This window comes from Uloborus diversus, chromosome 7, assembly GCF_026930045.1.
Source record: "Uloborus diversus isolate 005 chromosome 7, Udiv.v.3.1, whole genome shotgun sequence".
Lineage (NCBI taxonomy): Eukaryota > Metazoa > Arthropoda > Arachnida > Araneae > Uloboridae > Uloborus > Uloborus diversus.
In genome coordinates this window covers 129,845,777-129,854,686 of record NC_072737.1, presented here as the reverse complement: position 1 = coordinate 129,854,686, position 8,910 = coordinate 129,845,777, and positions in this window count along the sequence as shown.

Below are 8,910 nucleotides of genomic sequence, written 5' to 3'. Positions count from 1 at the left end.
GTTCTTTGTCCAAGGAAAAGGAAGTGTTTTCTTTACAAACAATTTATTACTAAAATTTCAAAAGAAATTTCCATTTTTATTACCACAAAGGATATTTGACTACTTTTTACTTCCTTTTACCAAAAAGGAAATATTGAATTTGCGAAAAAAATTTCCCTCGAAAATTCCATTAATTAAATTCCATTTTAAGGCGATTTTTTCCTTAAAATGGAATTTAAATAAATTTAATAATAACCGGCCTTAATTTCCATTTTGTTCGCCCCCGAATGAATATTGAGTTTTTTTTTTCAACCCGACCACAAGTGGATAGATGCATAAGAGCGTATACCCATCCGAAATATTCATTTTGAAGATATCCGAGTTAATTACAACGAGTTTTCTCGTGACGTCTGTATGTACGTATGTATGTGCGTATGTATCTCGCATAACACAAGAAAGGTATGTCCTAGAAAGTTGAAATTTGGTACATCGACTCCTAGTGGGGACTAGTTGTGCATCTCCTCTTTTGGTTGCATTCGGATGCTCCAAAGGGGGTCTTTTACACCTTTTTTGGGGGAAATCATTGCTAATTTCAATGCAAACTCAAGTGATGTTATAATTTGGCAATGTGTCGCCAAGCTTTTGGTCTCCAAGTTTTGTCACCAACTTGGCGTTTTTATTATTATTATTATTTTTTTTAATCTGGTTTCAATTTGGACTCTATTGGCGATATTTAGTGAGTTAACCATTAAAATTGCCATAATTGGGAAAATTAATCTCTATAAAACGTTTTTCTCTTCTATTTTTTTGCTTCGGTTCGCAACAAACTTGGGGTGAAAATATATGAACTGTTTATTTGCTTGCTCCAAGTCCAAGGCACTATTATCGTTAAATTAGCGTAAAAGGAAGTCATGTGATGCACACATCAGCTCATTTTTCACAATGATTGCACAGGTTTATGTGCGTAAATTGGAAGGCAACCAAAAATCGTTTTTTAACTGTCCTCGAATTCGTTTCAGAAGGCCTCGTTGAGACGTTAGAATGTATATGTGCGTGCTTATGTATGTCACTTGCATGACACAAAAATGGTTAGCAGTATAACAGTAGAAGGTTTTTAATTTCATTCATACAACTTGAACGCCTCAAGTTGTGCATATCCCATTTTGATTCCAATCAATTGTTCGAAGAGAGTTATCTACTTGTTCTTATGGACAAAAAAATGTTAATTTCAAGTCGTTTTTGATGTCAAATTATCTCTCCCAAATATATCTTACTCTATTTTTAATAGTCAATAAAAATTTTGTACCACTTTGCAAGTGTTGTTGACATTGACCTCTTGATTACATTATTTAATTCTTTATTGTATGGAAGCTTTACAATGGCTTTAGCTATTTAAAGATATAAATGTCAAGAAAAGCACCTCAAATTAACTGGAACCTCGGACTTCTGAGATTCGGATTTTCGCGACTCTACTGTTGTAGTAAACTTGATCTACACAGAAATGGATAAAAGAAGTAATGAACTTACGGTTCTTGGGGCACATATGCCTCTGGCTCATCCAAAAAGGTAAGAAGCTCTCTTCTCCTTTTCTCTACTTCTGTTTTATAACGAACGGGTTGATCATATGTTCTGTGCTTTCTTCTTACATAGTAATCACGAAGGTACTTCCACTTCGTTTTACAGACATCAACTAAAAATGAAGTCGGCGCATCATTAGCATGAAGGGACTAGTTGCATTTTGAATAACACAAAAAAAAAAAAAAAAAAAAAAAAATTTAAACTTTGACATTTTAAATTCAAATTATGTTTTTCGCAATCACGAGTGTGTGTGTGTGTGTGTATGCGGGCGTGTGTCTGTGTGCAGGCATGAGTGTGTGTATGTGTATTTGTGTGTGTGTGTGTAGGTGTGTGAGTATGTAGGTGTGTGTAGGTATGCGTGTGTGTATGTGTGTGCAGTGGCGGCGCAAGAGCAAAAGTAGACGTCGGCGATGCAGTTTTGCGAGGCCCTTTTAATCATAAAATATTTTCAGTCAAATCATTGAATTAATTTTTGTACTAACTATTGGCACTTAGAGTTTCCGATTCACTTAATTGCTACGACAAAAACATTTCGTGACTATTGGCGCAATCAAAAAGTTTTGGTGATAGGGGGAGGGGCGGCACATTGAAGGGGAAGAAATGACCTGATAGAAAGGGGGGGTCCGGAGGTACTCCCCCGAAATTTTTTTAAATTTGTTGTTTCAAAACGCCATTTTAGGCTTTCTTTGCTGATGTTAAGGGAAAAAATTTATAGAGGTCTCGCGGAAATTTCTAGAAATTGAAGCCTTAAAATCGCAATTATAGGCCATATTTATTGACTTTAGGGTCAGAGACTGTCCCAGATCGATTCTTTTGTTTTAAAAAATAGGACAAAATCAATCCCCTGCAAATTCTCGAAATTGAAGTTTCAAAAACAGAATTTTAGACAAATTTTAAAGATTTACGGGAAGGAAAGGAGCTCTACCTTCGAAAATTTTTAAAAATTATGGTCCTAAAAACTTTAGCAATATTTTATATTCAGGAGCCAGTCCACTTAAACTTTTTGTTAATGTAGTATAATAAACCTAATTGCTAATGGTATAAAAGAAAGGCGGTATGGGGGACCCTTGCCCGAACATTTTCTGAAATTCAAGCCTTAAAATGCGATTGTAAGGCCATATTTTGTAATATTAGGCTCGGTAATTTTTGAAATTCAAGCTACAAAAACACAATTTTAAGCGATTTTCGATATTGTTTAGTGTTTGAGGGCTTTAAGCTGAAAATATCGCGATCTGGAAACGAAATTTCAGATGCTCCATAATGCTTTCGGTGTGCGTGTGTATGGAGGGGTGTGTGTGTAGGGTGGTGGAGGAGGGGTGTGTATTCGGAAGAGCAGCATTTTGAATATTTCCTTATTTTAGATAAACTTAGGAAACAAGAGAAAAAGAAAAGAAATAGGACGGGGGTGAGGGGAATAGAGTTAGCTGATCAATAAGCTGTAGCTACTGAATCGTTTAACTTCAGGCCCCGACAGAATTGGGCCCTGCATTTGCTGAGGCTGACTCTGTGCAGTCTCCGCTGTACGCACTATTTTGATTACTTTTGTGTCTGTTGCATTTAATAAGAGCTTCAATTGAAAACATGGAAATTTCTTAAAACTTTTGAGAATTTACTTCTGAGAATTTTGCGAGGCCCTATCTGCGCGAGGCCGTCGGCAGTCGCCGACGTCGCCGACGCCTAGCGCCGCCACTGTGTGTGTGGTGGTGTGTATGTAGGAGTGTGTGTAAGTGTGTGAGCGGTGTAGGTGTGTGTATGTGTGTGGAGTGTGTAGGTGTGTGTAGGTATGCGTGCGTGTGTATGTATGTGTGTGTAGGTGTGTGTGCAGATGTGTGTGTAGGTGTATGTGTATGTTGGATATGGATGCATTCTGGAGACGGTTTTCGCCAGAGGGGCAGCATCGTGAGGCCGGTCGATGGTGGTGCTGCAGAGGGAGGCGGTGGGAAAATAAAATCATAGGAACATCAAAACAGTCAAATAAGAACAATAAGCAATCGTAATTGCTCAAAAAAGGAAAACATTTTTAATAATTGAAACAAAAAAACAACTAATAGAAGAAACTTTCTTATAAGATTTTGATAATTTTTCAGACATTTTTTTTTCGAAATATTAGAATGAGTTCGAATTAAAATTAATACGGTCATCGGTCATTCAGAGTAACTCAGGGGTGAGAGTGGACTCAAGTAAAATTTTCTGCACACCATGTGAAATTTTTCAGAAAGTATGATGAAGCTCGACAAATGACTCCACCTCTCGATGTAAAAAAAAAAAAAAAAAACATTTCAGACTTTTTTTAAAAATAATTTTTCAGTTTTAGAATGTGTGACCAACCCAAAACTTACAGAAATTTTGGTTCACAAACACCCTTGGATAACTGAGCCATTCCGATTAACTTTGTGCCTCTCCACATTTTTTTGTTTTCAGTGAAATTCCGTTACAGTGAATACCAATACAACGAAACATCCTTCGAGATATCCGGTTCCTTCAAGTTCGTTATAACGGGATTTCTGATATTCGACTTAAAATAAAGCTAGAACGCACAGCGCTGCACTCATCGGGCAGGGTAGTGTGTGTGAAATTGTTTTCCTCTCTTTATTTTACAATTAGTGGTACCAGCACGGCTTTGCCCGTAATAGAAAAATAAAAAAGTCTTTTGGTTCGCCTGTATATTTACAAATAATGCATGGTGAATTTTCTCGCCAATTGGCGAGAAATTGGCGTGACCCATGTTACGGTTCTATGTTATGATAATTTCGTATCTCGCAAATTGGCTTGTGCCCATATTACGATTCCACGTTTTGATAATTTCGTAATTTACTTACCCATCTTACGATAATTTTGTTCTTAAAATTGGAATAGAAAAAGAACCACATCGAATTTTCGAAAAATCGCTTCGAGGTGTACACCCCCATGTTATAAACTAATACTGTGCCAAATTTCATGAAAATCGGCCGAACGGTCTAGACGCTAAGCAAGTCACAAAGATCCGAACAGAGACTTTTAGTTTTGTTATTAGTAAAGATAAAGATAAAGAAGAGAAAAGTGGGCAATATTGGGCCCATCTCGTTGCATCAGTCAATAATTTGGAAGTTGTTGTTTGGAAGCTGTTTTTGAAGTTGTAAAAAGTTTTCTTCCTACGTTGGCATATTTTACGCAATGTTATGAATGATTAAAATCTTGTGAAGTTGTCTTTATCTTTTCCAACACTGTTAAAACTACAGGTTGCATTCGGCACCTTTCAGGGGTGAAACGCTTGTTCACCAGCGGCACCTAATACGGAGCCGAAATTGCACCTCTAACTAGGGTGAAAAACAGGCACCTTTTAAAAAATAGGCAGCCGGGGTGAAAAGAATGAACCTTCGGAGAGAGAAATGGCACCCTTACTGTAGATCCTTCCCCCCCTCCCCCGTATTGTGTGCGTTTTTGAATACAGTTGTGTATTTTTCTTTTTTTAATAGTTTTGTTTTGATTCATGATAGTCTACGTTTTGCACACTTTTCACATTGCATGAATTCAGTATTGGAAATGATTAAAACTTGTAATTACAGCATTTGACCATATTTCAGAGTTTTCAACATAGTTAAGAAGTGCTCATTGCTTTAATTCATCTGATCGTTCTCTACATCAGTGTTTCTCAACCTCTTTTGACCCACGGGTCGGTAAAAACAAATGAAAAACATTGCGGACCTGTGAAATTTTTATCCTTTTCTTAAAAATAAATAAAATAAATAATAATAATTATAATAACTCTCGGGGCGGTAAAAAACTTGTGAAAATTCTGCGTACTGATGAGTTTTTTTTTTTTTTTTTTTACAAAGTAATATTAAAAATGAATAAAACAATAAATATCTACAGACTTTATTTGGTATCAAAGAGTTGTCACAAATAAATTTAAAGTTAAAGACGAGTAATTATTTGAATATTCATAGTTAAATTAATGATCATTTGTGAGAAATAACCGCACCGAAAGTAAAGTGTAGATGTACTTATGAATTATTTACATGAACAGCCAAAAATATTCTGGGATATTAAAGTTACGGAAAAACAAAATCGTTTCTCAAACGTTCAAAATTTCAATCAAAATAACAATAAAATAAAATGCGCATAAAATTTTTCGACAGTTAAAAATTTAAAGAAATTCCTAACACTATCGAATAACCGCTAACAGGAAATGATTCAAACACTTGATTGAAAAAGCAAAAGAAAAAGATAGACGGAGAGAGATTTCTTTTTTATTTTTTTGCGCTCGCTACACAAAGCACAAGAATCATTTTCATTTAGGTTCTCACTTGTTGATTATTGAAAATAACATTGCGGTTACTATTTCGGTGATTAAATGTTGCTTATCGAGTACTCAAGAAAATAATGATAGATACATTTATTAGCGTTTTGAATGATGGAATTTTCACGACAGTAACGGTAACCTGAAAATAAACAACTAACGGTACTACGGTATCGTAACGGACTAACGGTAACTGAAAAGCATTAAACGTACTTTTAACTATGTTTGAAAGCCCTAAAAGCTATAAAGTGATCAAAAGCTGTACTTACTTGTTATTTTAAAGAATTATCCTACAAAAGTTGAGATTTAATCCAATAGTGTACTTCATTCAATGTGAAAGACGTAGAAGCCACGCGTAGTGCAACCTATCATTCGTCCGCCATATTGAAGTGGTTGAATGGTGAATGTATGCCGGAAGCGCATGCGCCAGCAAGTCATTTAGCGATTGCTTGCTGTTTTGGCACCCCTGTCTACGACTGTCTGCTACTTTCGCACCTCTGCTTTACTTCCTGGCCAGTATGGCACCCTTGGTCACCATGCTTTCACCTTAGGGGGAATATATTCACTCGTCTGGAACCTCTAGTTATAACAGTGAATAATAAAGCTGAAAGTCTGTCTGTCTGGATATCTGGATCTCTCTCTGTCTGGATGTCTGGATCTCTGTGACCCGCATAGCGCCTAGACCGTTCGGCCGATTTTCATGAAATTTGGCACAAAATTAGTTTGTAGCAAGGGGCACCTCGAAGCGATTTTTCGAAAATTCGATTTTGTTCTTTTTCTATTCCAATTTTAAGAACATTTTACCGAGCAAATTATCATAAAGGTGGACGATTAAACTACCAAATTATGTGACCATAACGTGGAACCGTAACAAGGGCGAGCAAATTGGAGAGAATTCACCATACATTGTTTTTAAATATATAGGCGAACCAAATGACCTTTTAATCTCCTACTACAGGCCGTGCGGGTACCTCTAGTTAAGTATAAAGAGGAAGTTTGTAAACCAATGGATATTTTATTTCACAAAGTTGCACTAATGTCATTAAAATAATTCAGTTTTTCACCCATGACGACAGCAATGGAGTTGTTTCCTTCAGTCAAAAGCAGTACTTTTTGTCACTGAAATTGATAGAATAAGCAAAAAAAAAAAAACATGGACCCAGAAAATACTTTCATTTTCCCAACAATTATTTTTTAATTAATTTTTTTAAATTTCTGATTTTTCAAACAAGGCGTGATCTTGATGACGTCACAAATGATGGCATACCGACTTAAGTATTTTTTTAAAAATATTAAACTAAAACAAATTATTTAAAAAATGGCCAGATCCTACGTTTTTAAGCATGTTCTTGCAGAAAAAAAATACTTTTAAAATTTTGGAAACGACCCCATTTTGGCTTGTAATTTTCTTTCCTTTCCCTTGTTTTAACATGCTATCTAGAAAAATTTAAATCATATAAATAAATTTTACATTTTTTCTGACCCGCGAGATTCCTATTAATGTGAGTTGTGGCATGTAGGTTAAAAATGGTTTTTCACCACTAGATTAAATTATTCAAGCATCGGCAATGAATATTTGCTTGATAGTTAGTGCACAAGCAAGGGGACAGGGTAGGAGTCAGAGTCAGGAATCGGTCCTTTTTAACTCCGACTCTGCAGCCTTGGTAAAAACATTTGCGCTTTAAATTTATTTCATTTTGATTCAGTCATATTTATGTCTGACTTTCGTCAATGTTAAGTCTACGGATATGGTATTTCTGTTTATCAATAACTTTTTTTCTGGTTCTTGTTACCAAAAACTGAGAATGTATTCAAAATCTACATTTTTTTCAATTTTTGGTGCCATAAAATAATTTTTCGCGTCGTCGTTAATGTTAAAAAAAAAATTTAATTGTCGAAAAAAAAGCCCTTAAAATAGCTAATTTTCAAAAACAAATCTTTTGTAAAAATATTCTTTATCAAGAGCTTTTTCCAACGAAGTTTTTCTTAAACGAATCCGCCTTTAAGTTCGCAAGTATTTGCTATAAATTTTTCCGTAAGCCCTAATATTAAGTTTTTTGAACTGTTCAAAGTTGAACGAAAAGTTGTTCAAATCAGAAAATGAAATTACCGGAATGAGATGTCGTCGGGGAGATCTTTTAGGAAAAAAAAAGCTTGTTTGAATCGTACTATTTGTTCAAAAGTTGTTGGGGGTTGGGGAGGGGGGCAGGAGCACATAGGACGACCGACACATTTCCACATCTCAACACCCTACTTTCGATTTTTTTTTTTAAATTTTATTATGTTATCTATTTTTGACTTTTTTTTTTTTTTTTTTGTACTAAGCAATAGTTTTACGGTACTTAAACCTTAACCCATTATGCCACCTTTCATGTCTTTATTTATTTTATTTTGCTTTAACGGGAAAGCAAGCTAAAAATGAACTCAAAATATCGTCTATAATCAAAAAGGAATATTATTTTAAAAGAAAAAGATAAAACGTCGTGATATGAAAGTGAAATATACTTTTAATTTTTAGTTTATCGTCTGCTAAGGTTTAATTTTATAATACTTTCTAAATTCGCAACTCCAGCGCTCGAATACGCTACCTTGCGGTGATCTATAAAATTAAAGGAAAAGGTAAAAAATTGCGTTCCACGTGTGTCTGTTGGTAAACATAGGCAGTTTGTTTTGAGTTTTTCTTAGCGCATTCGATATGTCTTAGATTGCTTTCAGCAACAGAAATTGTTTCGTCCCTTACTGATATTCTCGAGCTTCTCAAAATAATGTCAGTTTTCATTACTTCCCTCATTTTCCTCTAAAAATTGAGTTGATTGTCGTAAATGGTGGTAAACACAAGAAAACTCTGGATTGACAAACTTCGCATTTGTAAGAAATTCACAACAAATATAATCGTCTGTTCGAAGCTTTTTTTTATTTTTTTAACAAGATAACGTTATACCAGGTCAATTTTTTTTACTGTTTTGTGTGAATTTGTAAGAATATGGGTTTTTTTTTTTTTTTTTTCAAAATCTTAAGCTCGAAAGAAGGATTTCATAACATTAGCTGAAAAATTAGGGCTTTTATCTCCGCCT